The sequence below is a fragment of the Oncorhynchus kisutch genome, linkage group LG13 (assembly GCF_002021735.2).
Source record: "Oncorhynchus kisutch isolate 150728-3 linkage group LG13, Okis_V2, whole genome shotgun sequence".
Lineage (NCBI taxonomy): Eukaryota > Metazoa > Chordata > Actinopteri > Salmoniformes > Salmonidae > Oncorhynchus > Oncorhynchus kisutch.
The window spans coordinates 21,868,177-21,885,511 of NC_034186.2; the positions used below are offsets into that span (position 1 = coordinate 21,868,177).

General features: G+C 45.4%; 1 protein-coding gene across 2 annotated transcripts in view; it reads right to left on the reverse strand.

Moving 5' to 3' along the window:
* gng12b (guanine nucleotide binding protein (G protein), gamma 12b) overlaps positions 1 to 17,335 on the reverse strand; it is a 69,646-nt gene that overhangs the window by 22,565 nt on the left and 29,746 nt on the right. The window contains exon 1 of one of the 2 annotated variants that reach the window (XM_031785761.1): positions 8,070 to 8,156. The exons of the other annotated variant lie outside the window; for it this stretch is intronic. The gene's annotated coding sequence lies outside the window, so the exon portion shown is untranslated. Of the gene's footprint in view, positions 1 to 8,069; positions 8,157 to 17,335 lie in introns of those variants that run through there. 2 annotated transcript variants of the gene reach the window in all.

Sequence of the window (17,335 nt, forward strand, 5' to 3'; positions counted from 1 at the left end):
CCCTCAGGACCTCAGACTGGGGCGAAGGTTCACCTTCCAACAGGACAACGGCCCGAAGCACACAGCCAAGACAACGCAGGAGTGGCTTCGGGACAAGTCTCTGAATATCCTTGAGTGGCCCAGCCAGGGCCCGGACTTCAAATCAAATCAAACTTTATTTGTCACACCCGCCAAATACAATAAGTGTAGACCTTACCATGAAACGCTTACTTACAAAGCCCTTAACCAACAGTGCAGTTCAAGAAAGAGTTAAGAAAATATTTACCAAATTGAAAACAAAAAAGTCATAAAAAGTAACAAAATAAAAGAACAGGGGTTACCGGTACAGAGTCAATGTGGAGGCTATATACAGGGGGTACCGGTACAGAGTCAATGTGGAGGCTATATACAGGGGGTACTGGTACAGAGTCAATGTGGAGGCTATATACAGAGGGTACCGGTACAGAGTCAATGTGGAGGCTATATACAGGGGGTACCGGTACAGAGTCAATGTGGAGGCTATATACAGGGGGTACCGGTACAGAGTCAATGTGGAGGCTATATACAGGGGGTACCGGTACAGAGTCAATGTGGAGGCTATATACAGGGGGTACCGGTACAGAGTCAATGTGGAGGCTATATACAGGGGGTACTGGTACAGAGTCAATGTGGAGGCTATATACAGGGGGTACCGGTACAGAGTCAATGTGGAGGCTATATACAGGTGGTACCGGTACAGAGTCAATGTGGAGGCTATATACAGGGGGTACCGGTACAGAGTCAATGTGGAGGCTATATACAGGGGGTACCGGTACAGAGTCAATGTGGAGGCTATATACAGGGGGTACCGGTACAGAGTCAATGTGGAGGCTATATACAGGGGGTACCGGTACAGAGTCAATGTGGAGGCTATATACAGGGGGTACCGGTACAGAGTCAATGTGGAGGCTATATACAGGGGGTACCGGTACAGAGTCAATGTGGAGGCTATATACAGGGGGTACTGGTACAGAGTCAATGTGGAGGCTATATACAGGGGGTACCGGTACAGAGTCAATGTGGAGGCCTATATACAGGTGGTACCGGTACAAGAGTCAATGTGGAGGCTATATACAGGGGGTACCGGTAGCAGAGTCAATGTGGAGGCTATATACAGGGGGTACGGTACAGAGTCAATGTGGAGGCTATATACAGGGGGTAACCGGTACAGAGTCAATGTGGAGGCTCTATTACAGGGGGTACCGGTACAGAGTCAATGTGGAGCGCTTAATAAGGGGGGTACCGGTACAGAGTCAATGTGGAGGCTATATACAGGGGGTACTGGTACAGAGTCCATGTGGACGCTATATACAGGGGGTACCGGTACAGAGTCAATGTGGAGGCTATATACAGGGGGTCCGGTACAGAGTCAATGTGGAGGCTATATACCAGGTGGTACCGGTACAGGAGTCAATGTGGAGGCTGATATACAGGGGGTACTGGTACAGAGTCAATGTGGGAGGCTATATACAGGGGGTACCGGACAGAGTCAATGTGGAGGCTATATACAGGGGGTAACCGGTACAGGATCAATGTGGAGCTATATACAGGGGGGTACCGGTACAGAGTCAATGTGGAGGCTATATACAGGGGGTACCGGTACAGAGTCAATGTGGAGGCTATATACAGGGGATACCGGTACAGAGTCAATGTGGAGGCTATATACAGGGGGTACCGGTACAGAGTCAATGTGGAGGCTATATATAGGGGGTACTGGTACAGAGTCAATGTGGAGGCTATATACAGGGGGTACCGGTACAGAGTCAATGTGAAGGCTATATACAGGTGGTACCGGTACAGAGTCAATGTGGAGGCTATATACAGGGGGTACCGGTACAGAGTCAATGTGGAGGCTATATACAGGAGGTACCGGTACAGAGTCAATGTGGAGGCTATATACAGGGGGTACCGGTACAGAGTCAATGTGGAGGCTATATACAGGGGGTACCGGTACAGAGTCAATGTGCGGGGGTACAGGTATGTACATTAGGTAGGGGTAAAGTGACTGCATAGATAGAAGCAGTAGCGAGTAGCAGCAGTGTTAAAAACAAAAGGGGGGTTGGGGTCAATGTAAATTGCCTGGGTGGCCATTTGATTAATTGTTCAGCAGTCTTATGGCTTGGGGGTAGAAGCTGTTAAGGAGTCTTTTGGACCTAGACTTGGCGCTCTGTTACCGCTTTCCGTGCAGTAGCAGAGAGCACAGTTTATGACTTGGGTGACTGGAGTCTTTGACCATTTTTGGGGCCGTCCTCTGACACCGCCTGGTATGTAGGTCCTGGATGTCAGGAAGCTTGGTCCCAGTGATGTATTGGGCCATACTCACTACCCTCTGTAGCGCCTTACGGTCGGATGCCGAGCAGTTGCCATACCAGGCGGTGATGCAACCGGTCAGGATGCTCTCGATGATGCAGCTGTATAACTTTTTGAGGATCTGAGGACCCATGCCAAATCTTTTCAGTCATGCCCTCTTCACGACTCTCTTGTTGTGTTTGGACCATGATAGTCTGTTGGTGATGTGGACACCAAGGAACTTGAAACTCTCGACCCGCTCCACTACAGCCCCGGCGATGTTAATGGGGCCTGATGTGGACACCAAGGAACTTGAAACTCTCAACCCGCTCCACTACAGCCCCGGCGATGTTAATGGGGCCTGATGTGGACACCAAGGAACTTGAAACTCTCGACCCGCTCCACTACAGCCCCGGCGATGTTAATGGGGCCTGATGTGGACACCAAGGAACTTGAAACTCTCAACACGCTCCACTACAGCCCCGGCGATGTTAATGGGGCCTGATGTGGACACCAAGGAACTTGAAACTCTCAACCTGCTCCACTACAGCCCCAGCGATGTTAATGGGGCCTGATGTGGACACCAAGGAACTTGAAACTCTCGACCCGCTCCACTACAGCCCCGGCGATGTTAATGGGGCCTGATGTGGACACCAAGGAACTTGAAAGTGATTATGCATAGATAATAAACAACAAGTAGCAGCAGTGTACAAAACAAATAGAGAGGGGGGGGGGGTCTCAATGTAAATAGTCTGGTGGTCATTTGATTAATTGTTTAGCAGTCTTATGGCTTTGGGGTAGAATTTGTTAAGGAGCTTTTTGGTCCTAGTTTTGGCGTTCCGGTACCGCTTGCCGTGCGGTAGCAGAGAAAACAGACTATAACTTGGGTGACTGGAGTCTCTGACAATATTTGGGCTTTCCCCTGACTTGAACCCGAATCGAACATCTCTGCCAAAGGTGCATCAACAAAGTACTGAGTAAAGGGTCTGACTACTTATGTGAATGTGATATTTCAGTTTGATCTTTTTTATATGTGCAAACTTTCTAAAAACCTGTTTTTGCTTTGTCACTATGGGGTATTGTGATGTCATTATGGGGTATTGTGATGTCATTATGGGGTATTGTGATGTCATTATGGGGTATTGTGATGTCATTATGGGGTATTGTGATGTCATTATGGGGTATTGTGATGTCACTATGGGGTATTGTGATGTCATTATGGGGTATTGTGATGTCATTATGGGGTATTGTGATGTCATTATGGGGTATTGTGATGTCATTATGGGGTATTGTGATGTCATTATGGGGTATTGTGATGTCATTATGGGGTATTGTGATGTCATTATGGGGTATTGTGATGTCATTATGGGGTATTGTGATGTCATTATGGGGTATTGTGATGTCACTATGGGGTATTGTGATGTCATTATGGGGTATTGTGATGTCATTATGGGGTATTGTGATGTCATTATGGGGTATTGTGATGTCATTATGGGGTATTGTGATGTCATTATGGGGTATTGTGATGTCATTATGGGGTATTGTGTGTAGATTGATGAGGGGGAAAAACGATTTCATCCACTTTAGAATAAGGCTGTGACGTAACAAAATGTCAAGGGGTCTGAATACTTTCTGGATGTACTGAACATGCCTTATGAAAGAACAATATTCAAAAGTATAGAGGTGGTTCCACTAACAGATACACTCAGTATCTAATGCTCCTTCCATTTCCTGCTGTGCTGTTTCATTCTGGGGCAAAACATTTGTGTACATCATGTGCAAAGTTCAACTGTTGTGTGTAAATCCCTTCAAGGTAGCTGGCAGAGAGGGGTGTCACATTTCCTGTATTTACCACAAGACATTCCTGACTGCCAGAGCTGGAACAAGAAGACATGCAATGTATATCAATACCTCCAGGGAACATGCATGAGGGGAATACAGGGTGGGTGATTTGTAAAAAGATGATGCTTCTTTATAATGCATGTCCTTCCTGTTGCATTCAGGATTTAAGCCCTATTACCGATTCCATTCCAGACCCTATGGGCCCTGGTCAAAAGTAGTGCACCATATAGGGAATAGGAGTAGTGCACTATATAGGGAATAGGGTGCCAATTGGTATACATCCACTGCCAGCAGGCTGAGGTGGGGCCATTGTTGATGACACATAATTCGGCCTTTTGGAATGGAATATGTGCATTCTGAGGATGAAAACTACACACACACACACATTTTTTTCAGTCTCTTATCTTTCATATAACATGCATGCTCAGTGTTCTTTCTGTTATCTGTCAAATGCTGTAAGTCCGATCAACATGACTATATACAGTAATAACTGGGCCATAACTCATTTTGTTGTAAACATAAAACGTAAAGTTACTGTAAATTGTTAACACAAGAACATTGATATGATGATACTTTTTATGATGGTATATGGCACAAGAGAAAAGACATTTGTAAAGAATGTGAAACAGTAAAGTATGTTTTAAAGAACCTTCTGTAAGGGTGAAACAGTAAAGTATGTTTTAAAGAACCTTCTGTAAGGGTGAAACAGTAAAGTATGTTTTAAAGAACCTTTTGTAAAGGTGAAACAGTAAAGTATGTTTTAAAGGACCTTCTGTAAAGGTGAAACAGTAAAGTATGTTTTAAAGGACCTTCTGTAAAGGTGAAACAGTAAAGTATGTTTTAAAGGACCTTCTGTAAAGGTGAAACAGTAAAGTATGTTTTAAAGGACATTCTGTAAGGGTGAAACAGTAAGGTATGTTTTAAAGGACCTTCTGTAAAGGTGAAACAGTAAAGTATGTTTTAAAGGACATTCTGTAAGGGTGAAACAGTAAGGTATGTTTTAAAGGACCTTCTGTAAAGGTGAAACAGTAAAGTATGTTTTAAAGGACCTTCTGTAAGGGTGAAACAGTAAAGTATGTTTTAAAGGACCTTCTGTAAAGGTGAAACAGTGAAACAAACAGAAGCACAGTGTACAAACAAAATGAATCATGCAGATTTGATGATGCACATGCAATTAATAGTTTAGAGAAAACCCAAACTCATTAAAGTGATAATATGCAAAGCTAGTGTCCATGTACAAGTTCAAGAAGAACCTGTTCAAAGATATGTAAGGGACAATCAACGAGGTGCTATGCGTTCCATGGAGTTGCATTATTTTCCAGAGAATGCATAGAGCCCCGAGTTGATTATCCCTTTTTTCATGCCATGGCTATAATTCTAATAATAAACAAACAAACTGGCTAGTTTTGTTAACCAAACATCAGTCCCAACCTAGCAGTATGAAAATCGAATTCATCAATGCCAGTAATGATTTCAATGCGACCTTTGCTTTCAAAAGCAGCTCAAACATAGAAGGTGTAAGAATGAACTATAGCCATTGAATTTACCGTGCAAATATACCGTGCGTTATAGGGAAATAATACATGCCCTTCAAGCCATTCATAAACAAGTATTCAACAATGCCACAGTATGAATTTAGATACAACAACATGCTCCATAGAAACAACATTCCAGGTGGACTCCCTCTTATGGCAGTAAAACAATCAGCTCAAAGTACAGGAGGTGCAGGGTTTGAGCAGAAATGGCATGTGATAAGTTTGCACCAATTGCGGATTGCTTTGCACATGTTGTACATTGTGCAATAATGCTTTGTTTAAGATTTTGGGGGATTCTTTGTGTGTGTGTGTGTGTGTGTGTGTGTGTGTGTGTGTGTGTGTGTGTGTGTGTGTGTGTGTGTGTGTGTGATCTGTGTCCATGGTTTGACTGGTTTTAGTAGTGGTGTCTTGAAGACATAAAGGTCTCCAGCTTTGACAACGGGAGGGGCTTCACCACAATCCGTGTAGCCATTTGAATAGCTGTTCAGGAGACTTATGGCTTGAGGGTAGAAGCTGTTAAGAAGCCTTTTGGACCAAGACTTGGCGCTCCGGTACCGCTTGCCGTGCGGTAGCAGAGAGAACAGTCTATGACTAGGGTGGCTGGACTCTTTGGAGATGTTAAGGGCCTTCTTCTGACACCGCCTGGTATAGAGGTCCTGCATGGCAGTGGTGTACTGCTCCGTACGCACTACCCTCTGTAGTGCCGTGCTTCCGGAGGCCGACCAGTTGCCATACCAGGCAGTGATGCAACCAGTCAGGATGTTCTCGATGGTGCAGCTGTATAACTTTTTGAGGATCTGAGGACACATGCCAAATCTTTTCAGTCTCCTGACGGGGAATAGGTGTTGCCATGCCCTCTTCACAACTGTATTGGTGTGTTTGGACCATGATAGTTCATTGGTGATGTGGACACCAAGCATCTTGTGGCTCTCAACCTGCTCCACTACAGCCCCGTTGATGAGAATGAGGGCGTGCTCGGTCCTCCTTTTCCTGTAGTCCACAATCATCTCTTTTGTCTTGATCACGCTGAGGGAGAGGTTGTTATCCTGGCACCACACTGCCGGGTCTCTGACCTCCTCCCTATAAGCTGTCTCATCGTTGTTTGTGGCATACCACTGTTGTGTCGTCGGCAAACTTAATGATGGTGTTGGGAGTCGTGCTTGACCATGCAGTCATGGGTGAACAGGGAGTACAGGAGGGGACAGAGCATGCACCCCTGAGGCGCCCCCGTATTGAGGATCAGCGTGGCAGATGAGCATGCACTAATCCACAGGTGCAACTAGTTTTTAATCATCCTTGAGATGTTTCTACAACTTGATTGGTGTCCACCTGTGGTAAATTCAACTGATTGCAAAGGATTTTGAAAGGCACACACCTGTCTATATAAGGTCCCACAGTTGACAGTGCATGTGTCAGAGCAAAAACCAAGCCATGAGGTCAAAGGAATTCTCCGCAGAGCTCCGAGACAGGATTGTGTCGTGGCACAGATCTGTTGAAGGGTACCAAAAAATGTCTGCAGCATTGAAGGTCCCCAAGAACACAGTGGCCTCATCATTCTTAAATGGAAGAAGTTTGGAACCACCAAGACTCTTCCTAGAGCTGGCCAAACTGAGCAATTAGGGGAGAAGGCCCTTGGTCAGGGAGGTGAACAAGAACCCGATGGTCACTCTGACAAAACTCCAGAGTTCCTCTATGGAGATGGGGGAACCTTCCAGAAGGACAACCATCTCTGCAGCACTCCACCAATCAGGCCTTTATGGTAGAGAGGCCAGACAGAAGCCACTCCCCAGTAAAAAGGCACATGACAGCCCGCTTGGAGTTTGCGAAAAGGCAACTAAAGGATTCAGACCATAAGAAACAAGATTATCTGGTCTGATGAAACCAATATTTAATTATTTGGCCTCAATGCCAAGTGTCACTTCTGGAGGAAACCTGGCACCATCTTCTATGAAGCATGGTGGTGGCAGCATCATGCTGTGGGGATGTTTGTCAGTGGCAGGGACTGGGAGACTAGTCAGGATTGAGAGAAAGATGAACAGAGTAAAGTACAGAGAGATCCTTGATGAAAACCTGCTCCAGAGTGCTCAAGACCTCAGACTGAGGCGAGGGTTTACCTTCTGACTCTAACAACACAGCCAAGGCTTTAAGACAAGTCTCTGAATGTCCTTGAGTGGCCCAGCCAGATCCCGGATTTGAACCTGATCTAACATCTCTGGAGAGACCTGAAGAGGGGTTGGTGGGGATGCATGATACCATTCCCTATCATGCCACTGTGGAAAGAGAGATTCTCACTAGGCCTACGACCTGACTGAGTCTATATCACTGCTAACAGAAGACAGAAGTAAAAAGGGGAGCAAGGGGTAGAGAATAACAAAACAGGCTGACCTCACTGACTGGAATGCCACCCATCCTCCTCCCCCAGAGTGGACTTTAGAGTCCAGGATGGACACTCGCTCTCTCTCCCTCCCCGTCTCTCTCTCTCTCTCTCTCTCTCTCTCTGTCTCTCTCGTTCTGCCCCAACCCCCTCTCCCTCTCTCTGTTGGGAGGGTAAGAGGAAGGAACTGTTGTTCTCATAACAGACCAGCATGACTTCTCTCTTCTTGGAAGCCACCTGACTGACTGCACCCTGAAATCCTGCAGAATTACTCACTGCACTCACCTCTAGCCCTGCTTACAACTCACTCAAATATTCATACAAAGGACAAAGTTTGATGCTGTATACACTGCAGTGCACTCAAACATGTGCACGGTACACGGAGTGTACAAAACATTAGGAACACCTTCCTAATATTGAGTTGCACACCGTTTGCCCTCAGAACAGCCTCAATTAGTCGGGCCATGGACTCTACATGTTGTCGAACGCATTCCACAGGGATGCTGGCCCATGTTGACTCAATGCTTCCCACAGTTGTGTCTAGTTAGCGGGATGTCCTTTGGGTGGTGGTCAATTTTTGATACACACGGGAAACTGTTGATCGTGAAAAACCCAGCAGCGCTGCAGTTCTTGACACACTCAAACCAGTGCACCTGGCACCTTCTACCGTACCCCGTTCAAAGGCACTTCAATATTTTGTCTTGCCCGTTGACCCTCTGAATGGCACATATACACAATTCATGTCTCAATTGTCTCAAGGCTTAAAAATCATTATTTAACCTGTCTCCCCCCTTCATCTATACTGATTGAAGTGAATTTAACAGGTGACATCAATCAAGGATCATAGCTTTCACCTGGATTCACCTGGTCAGTCAGTCATGGAAAGATCAGGTGTTCTTAATGTTTTGTACACAGTGGATTATGATACTCATTGATATTCAGTTAAGCAACAAAACAAAATAGTCATGAATCAAAGAGACAAAAAATACAGACTTTTTATAATTATTTTAATCAGCTATTTCTGTGCACCGTGCTAAACTTGGAATACTGTATGTGAGAGTCCGTGTGGACAAGATGCTCACATGCAGAATAAAGAGCTGTATGGAAAAACTGCCTGCCTTCCTATTCCATATACTGTACATTCAATGACATCATTCATATGAAGCTGCGAAATATGTTCCTAATTTCCCGATGGTCATCTTTTCAACATTCTGTGGTCTTCGGGACTATCTAAAGATCTGTATATGTACATAGACGTGCGCACTTAACACCAATGATCACCTAAATCATGTATTGATGTCAATGGAAGATTTGTGCAAAAACTAGATACGTGCACAGATCTCAAGTTAGAAATCAGGCCTATTATACAGTGCATTTGGAAAGTATTCAGACCTCTTCACCTTTTCCACATTTTGTTACGTTACAGCTATATTCTAAAATGGATTAAAATAAATACAAAATATCATCAATCTACACACAATACCCTATAATGACAATGTGAAACTGGTGAGACTAGTCAGGATCGAGGAAAAGATAGATGGAGCAAAGTACAGATAGATCCCTGATGAAAACCTGCTCCAGAGCGCTCAGAACCTCAGACTGGGTTGAAGGTTCACCTTCAAACAGGACAACAACCCTAAGTACACAGCCAAGACAACGTAGGAGTGTCTTCGGGACTAGTCTCCCAATGTCCTTGAGTGGCCCAGCCAGAGCCCGAACTTGAACCAGATGGAACATCTCTCTGGAGAGACCTGAAAATATCTGTGCAGCAACGCTCCCCATCCAACCTGACAGAGCTTGGGAGGATCTGCAGAGAAGAATCTGAGAAACTCCTCAAATACAGGTGTGCCAAGTTTGTAGCGTCATACCCAAGAAGACTCGAGGCTGTAATCGCTGCCAAAGGTGCTTCAACAAAGTACGGAGTAAATTGTCTGAATACTTATGTAAACGTGATATTTCAGTTTTAAATGTTGTATAAATTTGCAAAACTTTTTCTTTTTGCTTTGTCATTGTGGGGTATTGTGTGTAGATTGATGAAAACAACATCATCCATTTTAGAATAAGGCTGTAACGTAACAAAATGTGGAAAAAGTTAAGGGGTCTGAATACTTTCCAAATGCACTGTATGAAGTGAGGATGTTGTGCGTTGACTTCAATGTCACATGGATCATGGCCAAGCATTTTTCATTCAGTTTCTTGGAAATCATCGCATGACTCGAGCAAACTGAAAACAAAACAGTTCCTCAAACTGAACCGGTTGGGCCAATATCCCTTTTCTCCCAGTGAGACGGAGAGTGTCAGGTTACAAACAGAGAGAGTGTCAGGTTACACATAGAGAGAGTGTCAGGTTACACATAGAGAGTATCAGGTTAAGTCATAGAGAGAGTGTCAGGTTACACATAGAGAGAGTGTCAGTTACACATAGAGAGAGAGAGTCAGGTTACACATAGAGAGAGTGTCAGGTTACACATAGAGAGAGTGTCAGGTTACACATAGAGAGAGTGTCAGGTTACACATAGAGAGAGTGTCAGGTTACACATAGAGAGAGTGTCAGGTTACACATAGAGAGAGTGTCAGGTTACACATAGAGAGAGTGTCAGGTTACACATAGAGAGAGTGTCAGGTTACACATAGAGAGAGTGTCAGGTTACACATAGAGAGAGTGTCAGGTTACACATAGAGAGAGTGTCAGGTTACACAAAGAGAGAGTGTCAGGTTACACAGAGTGTCAGGTTACACATAGAGAGAGAGAGAGAGAGAGAGAGAGAGAGAGAGAGAGAGAAAGAGAGAGAGAGAGAGAGACAGACACAGACAGACAGACAGACAGACAGACAGACAGACAGACAGACAGACAGACAGACAGACAGACAGACAGACAGACAGACAGACAGACAGACAGACAGACAGACAGACAGACAGACAGACAGACAGACAGACAGACAGACAGACAGACAGACAGAGAGAGAATGACTCGCATAAAATAAGTGCCCTTTACAGCTGTAGGATCCTAATTTGATCCAGTCTCCTACAGCTGTATGTGCACAAGATCATAGGAAAGGCTATATGAGAGAAAAAAGCATGCAGTGCCTCGTGTTGGAGACAGATAGAGATTGCGGGGAAGTAAGAAATTACATTTTATTTTGTACGGTAGGGACAGTGTTGTAGTACTCGAGTCCGGTCTCAAGACCACATATTGAGTGTCTTGGTCTTGATGTCGTGATGGATCCAATTTACTCCATTTTAATCGGTCTTGGACAATGAGGACTTGTAATTTCTTCCCGAGACCAGCGGAGTATAAAAACGTAGAATTATCAGCTCCCGTTCAGTCAGCGCATAAAACCGCAATTGCCATATCCACACTCCTTTCATGACTAAGTAATATCTTATCGCCTATAGAAACCTGGACTTCCTACTTTACTCGTAACATTACTGTTGGCACATTCTTATTGGCAGACTCAACAGCCTTGGTTTCTCAAATGATTGCCTCGCCTGGTTAACCAACTACTTCTCTGATAGAGTTCAGTGTGTCAAATCAGAGGGCCTGTTGTCCGGACCTCTTGCAGTCTCTTGCAGTCTCCAGAGGGTTCAATTCTTGGGCCGACTCTCTTCTCTATATACATCAATGATGTCGCTCTCGCTGCTGCTGGGGATTCTCTGATCCACCTCTACACAGACAACATCATTCTGTATACTTCTCCCTTCTTTGGACACTGTGTTATCAAACCTCCAGAGGAGCTTCAATGCCTTACAACTCTCCTTCCGTGGCCTCCAACTGCTCTTAAATGCAAGTAAAACTAAGTGCATGCTATTCAATCAATCACTGCCCGCACCGGCCCGCCTGTCCAGCATCACTACTCTGGACGGTTCTGACTTAGAATATGAGGACAACTACAAATACCTAGGTGTCTGGCTAGACTGTAAACTCTCCTTCCAGACTAAGCATCTCCAATCCAAAATGAAATCTAGAATCGGCTTCCTATTTCACAACAAAGCATCCTTCACTTATGCTGCCAAACATACCCTCGTAAAACTGACCATCCTACCGATCCTCGACTTCGGCGATGTCATCTATAAAATCCTCCAACACTCTACTCAACAAATTGGATGCAGTTTATCACAGTGCCATCCGTTTTGTTACCAAATCCCCATATATTACACACCACTGCGACCTGTGTGCTCTCGTTGGCTGGCCCTCGCTTCATACTCATCGCCAAACCCACTGGCTCCAGGTCATCTACAAGTCTCTGCTAGGTAAAGCCCCGCCTTATCTCAGCTCACTGGTCACCATAGCAGCACCCACCCATTGTACGCGCTCCAGCAGGTATATCTCACTGGTCACCCCCAAAGCCAATTCCTCCTTTGACCGCCTTTCCTTCCAGTTCTCTGCTGCCAATGACTGGAACGAACTGCAAAAATCAATGAAGCTGGAGTCTTTTATCTCCCTCACTAGCTTTAAGCACCAGCTGTCAGAGCAGCTCACAGATCACTGCACCTGTACATAGCCCATCTGTAAACAGCCCATCCAACTACCTCATCCCCATACTGTATTTATTTATTTATCTTGCTCCTTTGCACTCCAGTATCTCTACTTGCACATTCATCTTCTGCACATCTACCATTCCAGTGTCTAATTGCTATATTGTAATTACTTTGCCACCATGGCCTATTTATTGCCTTACCTCCCTTATCTTACCTCATTTGCACACACTGTATATAGATTTTAATTTTTTCTACTGTATTATTGACTGTATGTTTGTTTATTCCATGTGTAACTCTGTGTTGTTGTATGTGTCGAACTGCTGTGCTTTATCTTGACCAGATAGCAGTTATAAATGAGAACTTGTTCTCAACTTGCCTACCTGGTTAAATAAAGGTGGGAAAAAATAAACTGTCCTTTCGTTACTTTGTCGTGCTGGTCAGAATTTCCTTGATTCGCTGGTAGGGAAGAGTGGTGGAAATTGTTTGAAAGTTGAGCACTTACTATTCGTAAGGGGATACCAGGGGAAGTTGGAGCATATTTTGTATTTGTATATATTATAGACCTGTTCGGGTTAGTGATCATGTGTAGAGTGTCTCTCTATTTTTCACCATTCTGAATGTCTAAAGAATCCATATGTTCTTCTGAAATATGAACCCAGAAATAATGGACATTTTGAACTTTTATGATGGTGGCAATTTGACACAAGTACAATAATAGTCTTGACTTGGTCTCGGACCCCTCACCCCCTCCCGTTCTAGGTCTTGACTTGGTCTCACACCCCTTATCCCCTCCCGTTCTCAGTCTTGACTTGGTCTCACACCCCTCACCCCCTCCCGTTCTCGATCTTGACTGGGTCTCACACCCCTTACCCCCTCCCGTTCTCGGTCTTGACTTGGTCTCACACCCCTCACCCCCTCCCATTCTCGATCTTGACTTGGTCTCACATCCCTTACCCCCTCCCGTTCTCGGTCTTGACTTGGTCTCACACCCCTTACCCCCTCTCGTTCTCGGTCTTGACTTGGTCTCACACACCTCACCCCTCCCGTTCTCGATCTTGACTTGGTCTCACACCCCTTACCCCCTCCCGTTCTCGGTCTTGACTTGGTCTCGTACCCCTCACCCCCCTCCGGTCTAGGTCTTGACTTCGACTCAATTTGCTCCGGTGACGGTCTTGAATCAGTCTCGCTTTAGGTGGTCTCGAACACAAACCTGGGGTAGGAGTCAGTCTCTCTCACATTGCCATTAGGTGTAACAGGCTGAGAGCCAGGTATGCTTCCTTGATTCACATGATTTCAATTCGCATCAGGAAGTAGCTATAGCAATTTATCTCTGGCCAGAAGCCTGGGCGGAACATTGGTTGCCTAAAGCATTACTGCAAGTCAATAGCTACTCTCATAAGGGGAAATCCTAACTTCAAATTTTCACTATGTCTCCCATTGACATCAATGCATGACTGACCAGGAGCCGGGTTCCCAAATGCATCTTAAGGCTAAGTTCATCATTATGCTTTTGGGAAACCAGGCCCTCAATAGTACCCACTGGGCAAAAACAATCATGTTTACACATAATTTCAACCAAAAATAGCAACGTGATGACGTTGAATCAACGTTAAAAACAGATTTTTTTTTCAAATCCAATCAAAGTATTTTTTTCACCCAACGTTTTACCTAAAACATGGTGATGTTTTTGGTTGATTTCACGTTGGGGTCACGTTAGTTGAAACCAATAAACCAATCAAATCTAGACGTTGACCTGACGTCTGTGCCCAGTGGGTAAGGATTTGCCCCATAGAACGAGCAGTATTGGTTCGAAGGCTCTAGCTTTGAGTCAGTGCCTAATGGAGTGTATTACCACAGGGGGGTTGTTAACAGGTTGTGATGGGGCTGCATTACACTGATAACAACCCCCAGGGGAACGAGGAGAACAGAGAATAGCCCCCCTACAGGAATGAGACTGAGAGGTCCCTCCCTCGCCCCCTACTTTGCCCTACTTTTAGTGCCAGTTGTACATGCATCAGTGGGCTAGGAGGATGGCCTGACCTACCAAGATATCAATCCATCCATCCTACCCAGACAAAGTAGCCTACTGTTTTTTAAATGTATTTATTTGTAATGTATTTTTTCACCTTTATTTAACCAGGTAGGCTAGTTGAGAAAAGGTCCTCATTTGCAACTGCGACCTGGCCACGACTGTCTCGGTCTTGGTTTAACTATTAGAGAGTTTAAAATAGAGTTTTACTTTCAAGCTAGGGTGAGAGATACCTCAATAAAAAGCCACACAACAGTCAATGACAGATAGGCACATTCCAACAATCAAAGAACCCGTAGCCTGAGCCGATGCAGGCACGAGACAGCACTCACACCAGCTAAGACCTGACAGAGACTCTCCAGGCTCCCCAGCCATAGCAGTGGAACCAGCATGTCACATTCACCCATCACACATGACATGGACTTTAATGGCTCACAGTGACATGTGAGACAAAGGAGATGAATGTGGACTACAGGAAAAAGAGGACCGAGCACTCCCCTATTTTATTTTATTTTATTATTTTTTTTTATTTCACCTTTATTTAACCAGGTACGCTAGTTGAGAACAAGTTCTCATTTGCAACTGCGACCTGGCCAAGATAAAGCATAGCAGTGTGAGCAGACAACAAAGAGTTACACGTGGAGTAAACAATTAACAAGTCAATAACACAGTAGAAAACAAACGGGGAGTCTATATACAATGTGTGCAAAAGGCATGAGGAGGTAGGCAAATAATTACAATTTTGCAGATTAACACTGGAGTGATGAATGATCAGATGGTCATGTACAGGTAGAGATATTGGTGTGCAAAAGAGCAGAAAAGTAAATAAATAAAAACAGTATGGGGATGAGGTAGGTGAGAAAGGGTGGGCTATTTACCAATAGACTATGTACAGCTGCAGCGATCGGTTAGCCGCTCAGATAGCTGATGTTTGAAGTTGGTGAGGGAGATAAAAGTCTCCAACTTCAGCGATTTTTGCAATTCGTTCCAGTCACAGGCAGCAGAGTACTGGAACGAAAGGCGGCCAAATGAGGTGTTGGCTTTAGGGATGATCAGTGAGATACACCTGCTGGAGCGCGTGCTACGGATGGGTGTTGCCATCGTGACCAGTGAGCTGAGATAAGGCGGAGCTTTACCTAGCATGGACTTGTAGATGACCTGGAGCCAGTGGGTCTGGCGACGAATATGTAGCGAGGGCCAGCCGACTAGAGCATACAAGTCGCAGTGGTGGGTGGTATAAGGTGCTTTAGTGACGAAACGGATGGCACTGTGATAGACTGCATCCAGTTTGCTGAGTAGAGTGTTGGAAGCCATTTTGTAGATGACATCGCCGAAGCCGAGGATCGGTAGGATAGTCAGTTTTACTAGGGTAAGCTTGGCGGCGTGAGTGAAGGAGGCTTTGTTGCGGAATAGAAAGCCGACTCTTGATTTGATTTTCGATTGGAGATGTTTGATATGAGTCTGGAAGGAGAGTTTGCAGTCTAGCCAGACACCTAGGTACTTATAGACGTCCACATATTCTAGGTCGGAACCATCCAGGGTGGTGATGCTAGTCGGGCATGCGGGTGCAGGCAGCGACCGGTTGAAAAGCATGCATTTGGTTTTACTAGCGTTTAAGAGCAGTTGGAGGCCACGGAAGGAGTGTTGTATGGCATTGAAGCTTGTTTGGAGGTTAGATAGCACAGTGTCCAAAGACGGGCCGAAGGTATATAGAATGGTGTCGTCTGCGTAGAGGTGGATCAGGGAATCGCCCGCAGCAAGAGCAACATCATTGATATACACAGAGAAAAGAGTCGGCCCGAGAATTGAACCCTGTGGCACCCCCATAGAGACTACCAGAGGACCAGACAGCATGCCCTCCGATTTGACGCACTGAACTCTGTCTGCAAAGTAATTGGTGAACCAGGCAAGGCAGTCATCCGAAAAACCGAGGCTCCTGAGTCTGCCGATAAGAATATGGTGATTGACAGAGTCGAAAGCCTTGGCAAGGTCGATGAAGACGGCTGCACAGTACTGTCTTTTATCGATGGCGGTTATGATATCGTTGAGTACCTTGAGTGTGGCTGAGGTGCACCCGTGACCGGCTCGGAAACCAGATTGCACAGCGGAGAAGGTGCGGTGGGATTCGAGATGGTCAGTGACCTGTTTGTTGACTTGGCTTTCGAAGACCTTAGATAGGCAGGGCAGGATGGATATAGGTCTGTAACAGTTTGGGTCCAGGGTGTCTCCCCCTTTGAAGAGGGGGATGACTGCGGCAGCTTTCCAATCCTTGGGGATCTCAGACGATATGAAAGAGAGGTTGAACAGGCTGGTAATAGGGGTTGCGACAATGGTGGCAGATAGTTTCAGAAATAGAGGGTCCAGATTGTCAAGCCCAGCTGATTTGTACGGGTCCAGGTTTTGCAGCTCTTTCAGAACATCTGCTATCTGGATTTGGTTTAAGGAGAACCTGGAGAGGCTTGGGCGAGGAGCTGCGGGGGGGGCGGAGCTGATGGCCGAGGTTGAAGTAGCCAGGCGGAAGGCATGGCCAGCCGTTGAGAAATGCTTATTGAAGTTTTCGATAATCATGGATTTATCAGTGGTGACCGTGTTACCTATATTCTCATCGACTGGGCTGTACTGGAGCACACTGAGAGCTTTAAGTTCCTTGGTGTCCACATCACCAACAAACTAACTAACATGGTCCAAGCACACCAAGACAGTCGTGAAGAGGACAAAACGTATTCCCCCTCAGGAGACTGAAAAGATTTGGCATGGGTCCTCAGATCC